Raw genomic sequence first — 18405 nt, forward strand, 5'->3', positions numbered from 1 at the left:
GATATACAGGGACGCGGGAAGTCAGTCCAAGGGGGGGGGGGGGGGGTGCTGAGAGAGAGTCTATATAATGACGTCATAATAAATGCTGCGCAACATCCATTGTTGACAGAGACGAGATGACGGGTGACGTCACATTCAGGGCTCCGCTCTGATAAACACTCTACTGGTGTGTAAAAAGAGTTCTGCCAACTAGCCACTGTTATTCACAATCGCTAGCAAGTAAACAATGTGGAAATTAGAGTCAACTCGGCTGATACTGTGCTGAATTTCGCACACTAACAACATGCCGACAAGCTGTTGCGGTCCGGGATTATACACAGTGTTATAACAAGGATTCAGGAGGTTATTTCTAATGGTTTAAAATGAAAGTGACAATAAAAGAAAGCCTTCATTTTCATCCAGAGTTACGAGTTGTCTGATATGAGGAAAGTGACAGTTTCTCCGTCAAGTGAACCGTCCGTCTTTGCTCTTTTTTTGCCAACCAGTTTACGTGCGGGATTCCAGAATCATAACGATAACATTCAACGTATCTATTAATATGGCAGCAACATTTTACACCAGTTTTAGAATGTTCACTACAACAGATGTTGAACACCAACATGCTTATGTAAAATCAGCATAGTACGATATTCAGCTATCGACAGTTTTGCGTTGTGCGTCATAGCCTACGTCAGCCTACTCAGACAATGTTCTAAATAAAATGAAATGATAATATGATAAATATTATAAAAAGGGTGGATGTCAATAATTTAATGAAAAATCATATTGTATGATAAAATTATACAAAAAAAAAAAGTATTGATTTGTTCAGAAGACCTTCTAACTTGCAGTTACAGCCAGAGGCCGCCAGGGGGGGAGGGGGTGCTGCAGCACCCTAAGCACCCCCACTTCCCGCGTTCCTGTGTATATGTCTATCGATGGCGCTGAATGCAAAATTAGGTATTCAGTTCCTACATGCTGTTTGAGTTTAGTTCAAAGATGGGACCAAGATGGGCCCAAAATATTTAAAGGGATGATGTCATGCCAGTGGCGCAAAAAGTGGGTATGCACGATATGCGGCGCCGCACCAGAGGGGGCGCCAAAGCGATGGAATATCGCGATGATCAATAACAGAGGGACGTCACTGATAAGGCGCCCCCCCCGCTCCTTCGCCTCCCTCCCCCCCTCCTCCCCACACGGCGCTCCAGTGGGCGCCATGTGGGGAAGAAAAAGATAGGAAGTTGTTTGTGGTTATTTTGTTTTACTTCAATCTCTGAAACCCTCACTGAAGCCCGTAGTTCGAATATACCCCCCCCCCCCCCCCCCCCCCCGGCAGAGCATCTTCGAAAGGCTGCCTCTAAAAAAACACTGGATATCTGTCCTGGTGCACTCAAAATGAATTTTTTGATTCGATATCAGAGTGTGTTTTAGGTCAAATTTGTGCCCAGATCAAAGGGGTGGGGGGGGGGGGGGGGGGCTGCCTGCTATGTGTCTGCATACCTCCCAGAAAGTAGGCAGTTGCGCCACTGTGTCATGCCACCAGGTGTAAGTGTGATTAGCCATGACAAGCCGTTTGAAAATCTTCCTTTCCCGGTACCCTAGTGACATCCTTATTGGGCCTACCTAGATCTATGCTGGATAGATCAGTCCACCAGCCTACCAAGTGGACTCAAGTGCCCCTGACTATAGCCCGCAGATCGAGGAGGAGCTAAATGTGGGCGGGTCTAAACGTTTAACCCATGGTTTTACCCTCTCGGGCGCCATCTGGTGGCGGAGATTCGGCAGCACATTCTCAAACATCAATACAGCACAGCACAGCACAATGACTTACCGGCAATATGGAAAAAGGTTCATGCATTTGATAGACTTTCCTACTTTTAACTTGTCATTTCAAATGTCTTCTTAGACTGGTAATCAAGTCCAACTCGCCAGCCGGCGAGAGGAAATCCAACCACGCCGCTTTAAAGAACATGTCTATATTCTTAAGCCGTAAAAGGGGTCCCGGACTCCAGCACAGAGTTGCCGAGTGAGCCCCTGGACATGTCTAACATGTAAAAACGGACAAATTAAGGGGAGCAGGACCTTATTAAAGGCTGCAATAGCTGCTCCAACCACACAGAAGGCAGCACCTTTAGATAGGTGAAGCCGAGGCTAATACGTCACATAGGCCACGCCCACTTCACCCTATCAATCTAAAAAGGTTAAAAAAAAAAGGTTCAAAGGTTTTTATTCGCCATTTGTGCATAAACCAGACAGTTCAAACACATTGGAATTCTTGTGCAGGGCTTCCCAAGTCAAGTACAGTATTAATACAGAGAGAGAGATCGAGAGCGAGAGAGAGAGCGCAGCACAATAAATAGTAATAATAAAAAATCTAAAAAGTTGTAAAAATTGAGATAAGGACAAATTGCATGTTGTGCATTGCATTTCAGTTCAATCTCGACAGAGAAGTTGGACTTCAGAATCTTCTAGCTGCTACCAGACAAAGGGTTAATGTTTTTGATCAGCAGGAAGACGCTCAGCACGTGTTCAACACGCTTCCACCTCCTTTTGCTCCGTAGTTACCATACCGAAATACTTTAACAAATAAAGTGTGTTAAAAGCTATCCTGGATTGGAACCCTTTCTTGGAAGAACTCTGCAGCTTCATAGTCCTAGGATTGATATCGTCAGATCAGATTCACCAGTAAGGATGCTTAAGCTGCTCAGCTGTCCCAATTCCCCAAAACAAAATCTGTAAAGATGAAGTATCTTTATTCAATTTTATTTGTATAGCCCTTAATCACCATTACAGTCTCAAAGGGCTTAACAGGCCAAATATTTGTGACACCCCCCTTTACCCATGCCCCCACACGGGCAAGAAAAAACTCCCTTGAATCAGCAAGGAAGAAATCTTGAGAAGAAACGCAGTGGAGGGGATCCCTTCTTCCAGGGATGGTCAGGAGTGCAATGGGTGCCACAATTGACCCAAGAACCCATGCAACACTGTATGGCACCCCACCTGAAGTCCTCAAGGAATAAAACACAGATGCAGGGGAAAAGAGATGCCTTTAAAGAAACAAAGTGGAGCGACCCAGGGACAAGTCTGGTTTGGGTTTAAGATTAAGGATGGTTAACTTTTATTATTGGTGTTTGTTTAAGTTTAGGCATTAGTGATTGTATTAAAGATTGTTTAGGTATTAGGAAAGAGTTTAGTTATTAGAGATGCTTAGTTAGATTGTCAAGTTTAGGTACCAGGTTAGGGTAAGAGTTTAAGCATTTGGGCTTTTAAGTTAGATGGTCAAGTTTGGGTATTAGGTTAGGTTGAGGTAAGCGAGTTTAGGCCTTTGAGATGTTTAGTTAGATGGTTCAGTTTAGGTACTAGGTTAAGGTAAGAGTTTAGGTGTTTGAGCTCTTCAGTTAGATGGTTAAGTTTGGGTATTAGGTTAGGTTGAGGTAAGCGAGTTTAGGCCTTTGAGATGTTTAGTTAAATGGTTCAGTTTAGGTACTAGGTTAAGGTAAGAGTTTAGGTGTTTGAGCTCTTCAGTTAGATGGTTAAGTTTGGGTATTAGGTTAGGTTGAGGTAAGCGAGTTTAGGCCTTTGAGATGTTTAGTTAAATGGTTCGGTTTAGGTACTCGGTTAAGGTAAGAGAGTTTAGGCATTTGAGATCTTTAGTTAGATGGTTAAGTTTGGGTATTAGGTTGGCTTTTTGTTTTGTTAGACAAGTTACTTTAGGCATTTTATATGTTTCAATTTAGGACATTTGAAAGAAAGATTGTTAAGCTCAGGTTTGCTCCAGCTTTGTCCCTTTAGTGGCTCCCTTAGAAAGAGGGTTACGAGGTAACTGGGTTAGAAATACAATAGTTGGGGTCACAGAAATAGAATGTATAAATCATTGAGCTAAACATGCTTTTCCTACAACATGGTGTGAATTACAGTACTTTTTTTTAAAGTTAAAATGGTAAAGTGGTAACAGTATGGTGTGTAGGAGGCAGGAGGATTGGTTATGTCTGGGGTAGATTGGATTGTAGGTGTAGCCAGGGATCCTCAGGGTGGATGGGGAGAAGGCCATCGTTGTAGATCAACTGTTCGGTCATCATACTCTGAAATAAATTGAAAGCACAAAGTAAAGTCAGTCTCACAGTGTGCTGGCAGATTTAGAAGACATTTTGATCACCAAACGTGAAGGCCAATCAAAGACACAAATGCAGTAACAACACCATCTGGCATCAAACATAGGTCATTACATTCAGTAATTTAGGTTGGATTTTATATTGATTTACAGGAGAGAAAAGGCTTCAAGTCATTACGGCAACAACATCAAAATCGTCAGTGCTGGATTACCATCTTTCATCAATAAATGTATGTATAATTGATACAAGTCAGTTGAGCTATTCCCAGGGAGTCTTCAACCTTTTTATGAAACAACTGCAAATGTCCAAGTACACATCGATTCAATGGCCGAAGCATGTCATGTCCCAGTACGATAGGTGGCATGGCATTGTACCCATTTCAATCACCTTTTTTAAATAAATCAGTTTCTAGTCTTCCTCCCATCCATAAACTGTAAATTGTGCACGTATTTTAACTGGTACATCATGGTGAGTTTCCTCGTCAGTCCAAAAGTGTGTCTTGCTCCTGGACCTCTCCATCGTGTTTGCCGTTTGACAGTGACAACGCCATGACTATTGTCTCCTTCTATTTCCTGCTCTGGGAAAAAATCTCCAGCATGCGCAGAACGCATAACCCTGATTGAACGTACATGCATGATTAATGAGACCATCAATCGAATAATCTAGAGGTCTTAATCCGACGATGAGAAACCCGATCCGGTCTGATTTTAGTCAGACTAAGGTGTATACATGCATCTTAAAAATACAATCACAGTGAGACTAACCCAATAATTTGGTTCTCGAGTGTCATGTAAACACAAGTCTCGCTGATGATTACATGTTTAGATGGATTGAACCAAAAGGACACCGCCTGAGAACAATCACAAAGGAACCGCACTGCACATATTCCGTTTTATACGGCACAGAATAAAACCATATGGCAAAGAATTAAAATCGTACAGTGCATAGAATTGCACAGAATTTAAATCGCAGTGCATAGAATTGCAAAGACTTAAAATTGTATAGTGCATAGAATAGCAAATAAATAAAATCTTATAGTGAATAGAATTGCAAAGAATTAAAATTGTATAGTGCATAGAATTGCAAAGAATTAAAATCGTATAGTGCATAGAATTGCAAAGAATTAAAATTGTATAGTGCATCAACATCAAAACCACATTAAAATAGCCAGTGCTGGATTACCATCTTTCATCAATAAATGTATACAAGTCAGTTCAGCTATTCCCAGTCTTCAAATTTTTTATTAAAATCGGGAGGGATTATGTGATTGCCATTTGGTCCATTTAAGAATGAAGGAACCATTTATCAAAGTTCTCACCTGGGTCTCTCCACCATGGCAACTGCACAGCCATCTGGTCTTCCATCGTGACCTGAAAAAAACAGTAATTTGTTGATCCCAAGTGGAAATTAGTCAGAGCAAGAAGGGCAAAAAATATACACCAAGGGTAGGTATAAAAATTATACGAAAGGATGGAAGCAAGCATTGTGTGACCGGAAGAGCAATTATTCATTTTTACGATTCTTAAGCATTAGCCAATATCAGTTTGACTAAGCAAAAAAAAAAAATCAAAAGCACACACTATGAGAGCATTATTTTGAGATGGTATCGATGGATTAATTTTATACAATGGCCCCAACCAAGTGTAAATGTATCCAACAGTGGCATTGTCAGGATGCACTGAAAGCTTCCCGAAATGTTAGCGTTGGGTTTGACAGGTTACAACATTAAGACATTGGGGATACGGTACCGCTGCTGGGAGTTGATCCCCCTAGCATCTTAACAGGTCATCCGTTTCATGTACCATCTCTCGAATAAATATCACGCACCTCTCTACCATAGGAAATAATAATACATTTAATTTAGAGGCGCCTTTCAAGACACCCAAGGTCACCTTACAGAGCATATAGTCATCATAAATCGTTTAAAAAACAAGACATTGTGGAAAAAAAAATAAACATAATAAATAAAAAATAAATAGGTAGATCTCTAACTCCCCCCCAGAGAGATAATAAATAAGGGGGGGTCACCTGAACAGCGCTCCTCAGCACCATTGACTTTTATTCTGGGGGACCAAAAGCCCAGCTACAATTTGCTGATGAACCCAGCTACTGTGTCCTAGCTTTTTTAGATTATAAGATTTACTTTATTGAACCTTTGAAGAACGGTCTGAAGAATTCCCCTTTCCTGGACGAGGAGCTGGTTGGTCTTGACACCTCCCGCTGACCGCCACCGCAGGGACCTCCGACTGCGTCGCCTCAGTCCCTTCAGGAACACACGTGACCCTTTGGCACACTGGACATTTGTTTTCTCCCCATTAATGCAGTCCAACACTTCACTCAGATGTCAATAGGGTATTTTATATGCACTTTTACAGCACAGTACATAGTGGGCTGTTTTGATAGAACTAATTACAATAGTTATTACTCCCAACCCCAAAAGCCAGCCACATGTAATACACATCCTGACAAGTCCTAGTGGCCGAGAATGCTTTCTTAACAGTCAGAATGAACACATCTGTATGGATTACTTTAGATCTGTACGATGAGTCGCTGACGTGTCATTCTAAACAATCTAAACAATCCAAGCAAGCTATCAATATGTGTATTCCATTGTCTTACCCTTCAGCATCTGCAGAGCTGCACCATTCCTGGTCTTCCCTCCACCTACAGCTTCCAGCGCCAGTCCTGAATTTGACAAACGCTGTAGAACACTGATCTTAAAATAAATGTACAGGGGCAAACCCACCCCTGAACAAAAATAATTCAATTCTTTCATGGTTCAACGTTCATAAATAATTGTCAATGCTTAAATTCCTTGCAAATAAGTAATATAAAGGACAGCATGAGGCATATCTAGTAAGATGATTATGGTACAGTGAGAACCATATGTTTTTATAGAGCAAATAATTTAACTCAAGTAAATTGCCATAGAAAGTGATAAACCTTACTTGCCTCCATTGCTGAAGTTCGTACACATCTGGGAATGGACTTTGTGAAATTTGACAAAATATTGAAATGGAAAATTTGTCAAAAATTTAGATTTGCAGTACTACAAATCTGAATTTGCCGGTGTTGATGTTCATAGGACCAAGTGCAAGTACTAAAAATAGCTAGGCTAACCCATTCCCCGTATACAGCAGCTATAGCTAACTAATGCAGATGCTAGAATTAAGTAATATGAATAAATACAACACACAGGTTAGCTACCAGGCGAAAGGCTCCCAACACAGTTGCGTTGGAGCAAACTGGAGCGTTAGTAAAGTCAGTCGTTTAGTCGTCCCCCGTTAGGCCTCATACAAACACGTGCAACAATGCACTCAAAAACAACCTACAACACTGCACTAAACTTAGAATGAGCCAAAACCAAACAGACGAGCGGTAAAATCCAGGTTAAGTTTAGGGGAAAGAATATAGCGATGTGTGTGTGCGGTGGACACATTCTGAAAACAGCAGCCAAACACAACCAAACAACTTCAACCAGCTCAAGGAATAACAAACGATTGGTGACTTGCATGCGGGGGTCCTCGCTCCCCCGTTGGTGGCCACGTTGTCCGGATTGTTCAGTCAAAAGCGCACAAAAAACCAACAATCAACCGCGTTGCGTTGGAGCAAACTACCTTCCAAGCTACCAGGTGAAACGCTCACAACACAGTTGCGTTGGAGCAAACTGCCTTCCAGTCTACCAGGTGAAACGCTCACAACACAGTTGCGTTGGAGCAAACTACCTTCCAAGCTACCAGGTGAAACGCTCCCAACACAGTTGCATTGGAGCAAACTACCTTCTAAGCTACAAGGTGAAACGCTCCCAACACAGTTGCGTTGGAGCAAACTACCTTCCAGGCTACCAGGTGAAACGCTCCCAACACAGTTGCGTTGGAGCAAACTACCTTCCAAGCTACCAGGTGAAACGCTCCCAACACAGTTGCGTTGGAGCAAACTAGCTTCCAGGCTACCAGGTGAAACGCTCCCAACACAATTGCATTTGCTGTACAGTCAGTATGTTTACATACACATCTTATAGCCATAGGTCGACTATACTCCCCAATTGGCCAACTGCAATTGTCCGAGTACATATTTCAGATTATATTGCACAGAATAAAACCACATTGCAATGACTTAAAATCGTAGTGCATAGAATTGCAAAGAATTGAAATCTTAGTGCATAGAATTGCAAAGAATTAAAATAGTGCATAGAATTGCAAAGAATTAAAATCGTAAAATGCATAGAATTGCAAAATAATTAAAATCGTAGTGCATAGAATTGCAAAGAATTAAAATCGTGAGTGCATAGAATTGCAAAGAATTAAAATCGTAGTGCATAGAATTGCAAAGAATTAAAACCGTATTGCATAGAATCAAACCACATTGCAAGGAATTAAAATCATTTAGCACAGAATAAAACCACATTGAAGTATGAAGCAGCAGTAGCCTACAAGTTCAGCAGCAGTCAACAATTTGCAAATGTATGGAAAGTTGTAAAAAGGAAAGATTAAAAAAAGAGAGAATGTAGAGCACTGTGTGGATGTGTAAATCAACTAATGGCGCGTTTCCACTGCAGGGTGCGGAACGGATCGGATCGCAAAGGTGCGGGTCGGGTCGCGTTTCCACCGCCAAAAGTGGGCGTGACCCGGACTTTGCCGTACCCGTTCCGGCCCCATTCTCGGGACTCCTCCGTTGCGGTACCCAAAACGAGACCAGACGCCTGAAAGGGTCCCGTGAAATTCTAGCTACACCCCCCCTCCGTTGATTGGTCGACAGAATCGTCACTTCCGGGTGACGCGGGGATAAAAACAAACAAACAGTAGCCTCGAGGTATTATTCTTTACAATTAACATGTCACGTAAAAAGCTTGCTTGGGCGAACAAGGAGGTGGAGACGTTCGTCTGCATTCTTGGGGAGGAAGACGTTTTTTACGATGTTTACGTAGCTGCCGCGGCGATCGACATCCGGCCTACCACCAAGGGTACTGTCGGCAGTGGAAACGCGACCTCGGAACTGAGCTGGTCTATACCGCCCCCTCCCTACCGCACCTTTGCGATCCGATCCGTTCCGCACCCTGCAGTGGAAACGCGGCATAATCCATCTCCTAAATTCAAACCTACCAAGCCAAAAACCAACAATTGAAACCAAACCATAACATGCCCGCAGTCATTCGTCTAGTGAAGTCAGTCCGACAGCTTTTTATACACCAGTCCAGTGGGGTTACGGGTGGAGCGAAAACAAACCCCATTGTGGAAGTTTGAGGTCACAACTTCACACTCGCCCTAATTTCGGTTTGCCAGACATCCGTTTTGGGTTTTTCCCAGAACTTCCAGTTCTTTGTGGATTCCTGAGGGAGGTGGAGCATCGGCAGAAGGTGCTGTGACATCAAATTGTAAACTCCAGAATTGCACAGATGTCATTTCCACTAGGGATGTTCTGTAGTCCAGTGGTGCTGTGAAACAAAAAAGCAATTGGCGAAAATAGTTGCATTCGCCAATTGATATACTTACCATTTAACTTGCGCTTGTTTGCTTTCACCAATTCCAATTTTGCCCAAACGTTGAACTTTCACAATAGTTGCAGGTGTTCTTCCATTTTGCGTCTAGTTTCAATAGCACACCCTTCCCAGTGTCCAGACAGGTTGTTGTTGTTGTTGTTGTTGTTGTTGTTGTTGTTGTTGTTGTTGTAGCGGTCCGCAGCGTTAGTAAAGTCAGTCGTTTAGTCATCCCCCGTTTGGCCTCATACAAACACGTGCAACAATGCACTCAAAAACAACCTACAACACTGCACTAAACTTAGAATGAGCCAAAACCAAACAGACGAGCGGTAAAATCCAGGTTAAGTTTAGGGGAAAGAATATAGCGATGTGTGTGTGCGGTGGACACATTCTGAAAACAGCAGCCAAACACAACCAAACAACTTCAACCAGCTCAAGGAATAACAAACGATTGGTGACTTGCATGCGGGGGTCCTCGCTCCCCCGTTGGTGGCCACGTTGTCCGGATTGTTCAGTCAAAAGCGCACAAAAAACCAACAATCAACCGCGGGACCATTTTAATTCGCGTTTGGGAGCAACGCAAAAATATTCATCCCGCACGTGCGGGGCGACACAGGTGAACTCAATTAATAGCTAATGAGAACGAGAACGGGATGGCTGTGACAAGCCAGAAGCTCGAGCCGATAAAGAGTTTCCCTCCGTATCGAACGCAGCGCATGAAAAGCCTTTCTAGAATAAAAGTGATCAAATATTAATGTAGCCTACCTTTTCTATTTAGTATTTGGGTCGCATACGAACTAGGTATAACGAAGCCATTTGGAAATGTGATTATTGCAATTATTGATATCTGTTAGGTTTATTAGTCTGTCCTGTCGGGCTCTCATTAACCCCTTCATAACAAGATAAGCGATCTCCCAAATTGATGAAAACCAACTCTGTTATTGATTGTCCCTCTCCATTGTGAGGCTTTACCCCAAAGAAATGTAACAGTGCCCAGGTCAATCCAAACCCGGGATATATTATATTCAAGAATTTAATTATTTATCGTGTTTACGTGTTTCTGTGTGTGTGTGCGCGCGCGCGTGTATCTCCGTGTTTATTACATTTATTTAAAACAAGACACATTTGCAGTTCGGTGGTCCGAGGATCTCGTCACTGCTTTTTGCAGATGATGTGGTCCTCATTGGATCATCGGCCTGTGACCTTCAGCACTCACTGGATCGGCTGGCGGCCGAGTTCGGCTGGGATGAGGATCAGCACCGCTAAATCTGAGGCCACATTATTTCGTACACTCAATTATTTTAGCTAAGTCAAATAAACCAAAGACAAGACTTTGCATCATTGATTTTTATTTTCACCCCAGGCAAAAAAAATTGATCTGTAAAGAAAAAAGCTTCCATAAATGTTTGACAAAGGCAAGTACACAGAAAGTTAAGTGTCTATATGGGTCCACACCACATAGTTAATTTCACTCTTTTTGAAGTGTTAGTACCTTAACACTTATTGAGTGTTATTAACACTTGTGGAGTTAAAATGTAAAATGTCTTAACACTGTTAGCCCTTTTATGCAGTGTTAAGACATCAACTCACAGGGTTGTTTTTTTAACTATGGAAGTTTTGCCTCAATTTAACACTGTAAAGGTGTAAATATAGCTTTCTGGATTTCCAAAATAAAATGCTCTGTAGAATAAAAATGGCAGAAATTACGAGGTCATTTTCAGTTTCAAAAAACATTTATTTAAAACATTCACCACATAAACACTGCTTCTTAAAACATGTGGCAATATGGAACAATGTATATCTCACCATCAATAGAATACTGCTTGTCAAAGGGTTTCAAATAGGTGAGCTGGTCAATGCAAATCAGAGAATTGTCATTATTCTGCTCCTCTATACAGTATGCATGAAAATCATCATGGTGATGACTGTGTACATTGTTAAGATGCTTCCTGAAGCCATTGTATGTACAAAAAGAAGGACATCCTTGTTCTCCACACTTCAGACGTAGGTTTTTGGCTGGGTATAAACCGTGTTGGAACTTTAAATGTTGACATGGAAGCGAACAATTTTTGTGGTGTGTTTTGCAAACAAAACAGGTGAACATAATCACTGAACAGTTTTTTTTTTTAACAATTCCTTGACCTTTGTGCAATGGTGGGAATTGAAGGCTCACGTAGCAGTCGTGCTCTCAGCTCCTTGACTCGTGGCGTTTCCTTTGCGCTTTCAACATCTATGTTGTAGACTGTGGTTTGAATGAAGGTGTAGAAACCGAAGAGGGCTTCATCATAAGAGAGGCTGAAAACATAATGAGCTTTGAATAGCCCATCAAAGGCACCCACCGACGTCAGGGCGTTGCATGGGATCAGTTTGTTGTCCACAACGATGAAGAATCTCTCGACTTTCTTCTTTTGCTGTCCAGTGCCGAGGAGGAAAGGCTGTCTGGCATCAACTTTCTCCAGGAATGTAGTGAGGCTGGCTCCATGCTATAGTTACAAAGACACAAATGGATATGCTTAGCATACTATAGTAGATAAACAGATCCCGTCTTAGTCCTTTGTCAACCTACATCTCAAACTTATTTACATACAGTACAAGTTCAGGGTACATACCTTAACAAATCTAACCAAGATGGTCCTCTGCCTGTGCGGCGCTGATCTTGACAGTTTTCTTATGGCCTCTTGATGCAGGGGGCAGAAGATGCAACAGCAACAGGAGAGCTGACATATCACTATCCCAGCCTTGAAGACAAAAAAGGACAGAACACGGAAAATTAAAAAAAAAGTATCACCTTTCTTATAGGGTTAGGGTTAATACATTTGACATTTAGCTAAAAGAGCAGCTGATCATTATGTTAAAAAAAGCTGAACTGCATATGTGAATAATTAAAACAAATTGAGATATTATTGATACAGGAAGACTATCCACATTTACCATGATCATTCTCAGTCTCAGGGTTGCAACCTGCCCGCAGTTCCTCAACATGAAGACTGAAAGGAAGACTGGCTTTCTCTGATGACTTTGGGCTTGAAATATGAAGGCCACTTTGCAAGAAACTTTCCAGACAATTCGTCCCCAAACATCAGTGAGAAATCCTGGTCAATCTTTAAACAGAGATACAACATCCATTTACAGGTTACTTGCATTTAGAAGGATTCAGTATTCAAATATTTATAACACTATCAAATAGTCTATAGATATCCTTACCAGTCCGGGTATGTCAAGGAAACGAGGGAAGACGTCAAAGACTGAAGATGTTGCATCCTGGTCATGAACCAGCTTCTGTCTGTATTCGAAGGTGGCTCTCATCTTCTCTTTGACCACGGATTCATCTGTGGAGTGTCTTATTACAGACACGGCCTCTCTGCACTCCTCATCCTTGAGCTGTTCAGCAATCAACAAAGATTCTCGTTGGGTTGTTGGCCTGCCCTGGGGATTGGGCCTGGAATGCCCACGGAGGCCATCGTGCGTGTTGCGTTGGACTGTCTTGAGTCTCCAAGCAAGATAGCCAGTATTCGCCTCAGGGTCATAGTAATGTTCCTGTTCACACACACAATCAAAACATTTAGAAATATAAGGCAGAAATATCGATTGATGATGAAAACAACTGTTTTTGGATATCAAAAAGACTTACATATCCATGCTCTGAGTACGGATCTTGTAGATATGGGAAAAGGTTCACAATTCCGAGTGCATAACTAGTCCTGACACTTCTGGGGGGAATCCTCCTTTGAAAAAATAAATGGATACACATACAGTTTATTACATTTTTTTCTTATTAATGTTTTTCCTCTGTCATTTGAAAGGATTTCTTACCCATGTGAATCTGTCATTTCTGCAACCAGAATGTTGATCATATGTCTGCGTGTTGTGTCTGACAGCGTCTTAGTTTTGTCATATTCTTTGAAGATTTCTTCACCTTTCGGGTTGGACCTCAGAATAGTATCAACTTTCTGCAAAAACATTTTTTTTAAGTAACCAGTAGCTTCACGTTTTAACAAATTAATTAGGGCCCTAAGCTTTGTTACATTAGTTTAGTAACACTATATACTGTTATAAATTAATCTAATAATCTTAAAATCCAGTACATTTTACAGACAGTTTCAAGGTTTACCCTTCTTGCTTCATTACGTTCCAGCTCTACCAGGCCTCTCTGCCGGTTTTTAGTGGATGGGAGGATGATTGTCGAACCTGAACTTGTAGAAGCTGGTGATGCGGGGGCCGGGGTCCTGGCAATGAAACTGGTGATGCTGTGGAGTCTGACAATACGGAGGACTGCGAGTTGTATTCCACCAATTCAATGTCCAACTCTAGAAATGAAGTAAAAAATACATACACACCGATTAGTGGAAAAGCATGAACATGAACACCCTGCCTCCATATACGGATGCTTGGACTCAAAAGGTTTATCCTTACCCGTTACTGGGTACTTGCAGTATCCAACCTTGAAGTTTCGGACCCCTGACTTTATCAGCTCATCAAATGTGTCTGCATCAACCTCGGTATCTGATGCATCAGTCAAGGCTAACACACCCTCGGATAGATGTTGAGCCAGGAGACTAAATTTGTCCGTCACTGAAAAAAAATTTCTATTATCAATATAGCTATTTGAGCAATAATTATTCCTTTGTTTGAATTACACAGACCTTCTTTAAGAAACTGAAGGAAATGGAAATTGTCATCAGTTTGAGGAACTTTAATGTATTTTTGGACTCCCCATATTCCACTTTTGCCAGCATTTTCAGCCTGCATTCAAATAAATGAGGTTAGCATTCTGCACAATAGACTACGCAAGTTAAACAACCATTTCAGTGGTATTTATTCTATGCATGTACTATTGTGATAGATTTAATAATAATAATTAATTCCCTTATGTAATAAATGTACATTCGTTTTTTTTTAACAATGAGCAATAAATATACAGTAAAACAGTAATCATTTCAGAATGACTTACAGTACCAAGACATAAGATTTCACTTTAAGCTAATATAGTCTACACAATAGGCTAACCCGTATAGGCTTTTAGCACAACACATACACCATATTAACCAGGGACGGCTGGTATTAATGGGCTAACAGGGCTAAGCCCTCGCTACAGTAAACATGTTTTATTTTATATAATTATTATTAAAAAACGTAGAACATATTGTTTTATATTTTGGTAGAACCTAAAGCAGCAACAGCACCAAACAGTGACAGAAAAACCCAGGATATATGATATATCTTGGGTTTTTCCCCGTGAATGGGCTAAATGTATTCAGCCCAAGCGGTAGCGTAAGCATCCATTAAATTTTGAATGACAGGTATCGTGACACGCCCCCTTCATATGCTTCCCATTTGGGCTAAAGTCATTCGCCCAAGCACATGGGTAAGCGGCCATTTCATTGATTGGCAGGTGTCGTGACACGCCCCTATTGGGGCTAATTTCATTTAGCCCGCCAGAATATGGCCGGTAATAGTGCATTTGTAAGCGGGTCAACAACGTTTCGTATCGATACATTAAAAAAGCATACGTCTAAATAACCCAACATGACATGACAAGTGTGGAGAGAAATTGGCCCCTCTCCCAGCTGCATTTCAGCGACAGGCAGTAACAATAAGGTTCTCTAAGGAATCAGAAATGATCAAATATAATGTTGCATACAACATTGCCAAAGAGGAGATGCCATTCACCAAATTTAAATCCGAAATTATTCTCATCAAGAAAAATGGATTAAACGTCAACCCAACGTATAGCAATGAGATGGCATGTGCACAATTCATTGCGGTAATAGGCGACACCTTAAAGCAAAAGACAGCTGCGGACGTCGGAAACGCCACATACATGTCCTTCACGATTCACGGCGAGACAGACGTCTCGACCAAAGAGTGTGATCGTCTACAGCCGCATTTTTGCGCAAAGGGAGACCGGTCAACATTTTAATTGTTTAATACTTTAAGCACGAAAAAATGTTTTATTTTGCTTAATGGTTTAGTTCGAAATGTTCAATTTCAGCTCAGTGAAGCACTTTAAACACCTTATTTTTCTTTATAATTGTGCTTCAAATAAAGACACGCATTTCTCTACAACTTATTCTTGTTTAAAAATCATTCACATTATATGAAAGTTATGAACAGATATAAAGGTGACCTCATGGCGTCTGGGCCGGCCCTGTGAAGTATTGATAAATGTTAGCCCACCCACCTAAAAGCACCACCAGTCGTCACTGATATTAAGGCCACACTCACACATTTGAGCACGGTTAGGTGTGAAAACGGCCACGGCCACGGCAAGATGGCCTAGTGTGAGTGCACCCCAACACATTGAAAAGTAGCTAACAATTAGCATCAAGCTAGCAGACATTAGCATGTCCAATTTATACATTAGCCACACTCCAGCTGTCCTACATCATGACGCAATATTGATCCCCTTTATATGAGGATGCATATTATATACTGAACTTGTAATACCGAAGCCAAGTCATACACCTTGAAAACAAGTAGGCCTAAAGATAGCAAAATATGCGTGGCCATTTTATCAGTTTGACCACCAAATGAAATAGGCCTACAAATGATCCCGGTTTAAAATACACAGGGGGCCGGAGGCGAAATATAGCCTTAATATGAGAAACTAATGTTAAAAGAAATACAAAAGTTGCCTTACTTACCGAATAATGTCCTTCCATAGGCTTGTGCAGGTTTCACAAGAGGATGCAGGTTTCAAACAGACTCCTTGCACCGTTGAGACGAGACTGCGCAGTGTGTACCACGTCGGCTTTATAGGCTATGGTGGGGGAGGGTCAATTTACCAGAAATGTACACCTGAAGTGTCCCTTCCAGGTTTGGAGTTAAGTGTTCAATTATTCAGAGTTAATTTTACTAGAATGACACTTACAAATTTGATTTGAAGATAATTCGTTTTGACACCCTGTTTTAACACCAACTCTTTGAAAAATTAGAGTTAAATATACGGGATTTGACTCTTTTCAGAGTATATTTAACTATGCTCTAACTTAAACTTCCTCAACACCGACATTTTAACTCTCCTCAATTTGCTGTGTATCAAGGTATTTTTCTGGCCCATAGCAAGCAACCCTGTTCCCGGTTTCCAGGTCCGTCAATTTCAGCAGTGGTACACCTGTCAGGCACATGCACACACACACACACACACACACACACACACACACACACACACACACACACACACACACACACACACACACACACACACACACACACACACACACACACACACACACACACACACACACACACATGTACGAAGGCAACACAAGGTCAATCAAAGTAGCTGTGGGTAACAAATGGACACAAAGAATGAATAAATGAATGTATTTCATTACTTTTATTTTGATCATTGTCAACGCAGAATTCCAATATCAAAATGAAATGCACTATGCAAAGAGTAAGGCCATGCATTAAATGTTGATATTCAAATCCTGTTATTATGCCTTATCATACTCTAATACAAGTGAATGATTTATTGATTACCTTCTTTATTTCTCTCAGACATACTCTAGGGTAGGAACACACACAAATATAGCGCATTAGTAACTGTTTTTATAGACCCGGATATGAAATATGATATTTTTTAAGCATTGCAGTGAACCTACCTGACAAGAGAAAATAAGGACACAGACGGTCCGTCGGACAGACAGACAGTCAGTCAGTCAGACAGACAGACAGACCATCAGTCAGTCCGACAGACAGACCATCAGTCAGTCAGTCAGACAAAGACAGACAGACAGAGAGGAGTTCTTAAAAGAACTGTTGGTTTCGTAATGTGTGTGTTATGTGGTGCAATGTCGTGGTGCAATGTGCAGGCAAATCTGGAGGGGAAAAGCAAAATTTTAATCAGGTTTCAATGTTTCACGAAACATATCTTACCAATGTGGTTTGGAGAATATTACCATGATAAGCAAAATATTGGAGTTTATTTAATTGTCCTCATATGTGGACCCGATTATGTGTCCTCATATTTGGCCCGAGGGCATGGCGTTAAAAAAAGCTGAAAAACACTGCCTAAATGCTATTTTTCAAACGACCTCATGACATAAACATGAGGCCTATGCATGTTACTTCCATGAATATTTGAATGATCAACTTGTTGGTCTATCCATACATTAGTTTATAATGTACACGAACAGAGAGCGGCAACTTACCTCTAGGCAGAAAAGCGCTCAGTATCATGGACTCAGACGGAAATACGTTCTCCCGCTTTCTGCAGAAAGCGGGAGAACGTATTTCCGTCGGAGTCCATGATACTGCGCGGAATTTTCCTTAAATGTGGGCTGCCTTAAACGTTTAAGCCCGCCCACATCTGCGAGCTGCAGTCAGGGGTTACTCAGTGGACTGTTGCTTATCTATCAATCATACATCTAGGTGGACACGCCCACTAGTGATGTCACTAGGGCACAGGGAAAGGCAGATTTTCAAACGGCTTGTAATGTCTAATCACACTCACACATGGTGGAATGATATCACCCCTTTCCGACCGAGTCACAGATTATCAAAAAATGAGGTAAAATAAAAAAAGGTAATACGAATGAATGTGGCTAGTGTTTTTTTTTTGGAGATTTAAATAAATGCCATTAAAGAAGGCATTGGTGTGAAAGAAAGAGATGGCTCGCTATGTTTTTGAATGTCTTTGTATTAGATTAAATATCTTAGCCTCAAGCATTGTATCCTTTTTGACCGATATTGCAAGCTTTTTATTTTAGTTTGAGACCACTGCTGATGATGATGTCAGATAACAAAGTTTATTAACTGTGCCAATGTGGATATCTCATAGCGATGTACTTTTAAATAAAGTAGTGGATGTTACTTGAAAATGTTTTGTTC

At 41.2% G+C, this 18405-nt stretch overlaps 1 protein-coding gene and 2 long non-coding RNA genes across 7 annotated transcripts in view; 2 read left to right on the forward strand and 1 right to left on the reverse strand.

The window, feature by feature from the left end:
- Window positions 1-18405, forward strand: part of LOC132449686 (deleted in malignant brain tumors 1 protein-like) — a 49562-nt gene that overhangs the window by 17264 nt on the left and 13893 nt on the right. The gene's annotated exons all lie outside the window — the stretch shown is intronic.
- On the forward strand, window positions 892-18387 carry LOC132449690 (uncharacterized). Its single transcript, XR_009523633.1, has 3 exons — window positions 892-1026; window positions 1523-1652; window positions 17913-18387. It is a non-coding gene; the product is annotated as an uncharacterized LOC132449690 (long non-coding RNA).
- LOC132449692 (uncharacterized) lies at window positions 11285-14134 on the reverse strand. The gene is made up of 8 exons (XR_009523634.1): window positions 13984-14134; window positions 13682-13877; window positions 13384-13520; window positions 13202-13295; window positions 12775-13107; window positions 12502-12671; window positions 12180-12308; window positions 11285-12053 (listed from the first exon to the last, which is right to left on the reverse strand). It is a non-coding gene; the product is annotated as an uncharacterized LOC132449692 (long non-coding RNA).

The sequence above is a fragment of the Gadus macrocephalus genome, chromosome 21 (assembly GCF_031168955.1).
Source record: "Gadus macrocephalus chromosome 21, ASM3116895v1".
Taxonomy (NCBI): domain Eukaryota; kingdom Metazoa; phylum Chordata; class Actinopteri; order Gadiformes; family Gadidae; genus Gadus; species Gadus macrocephalus.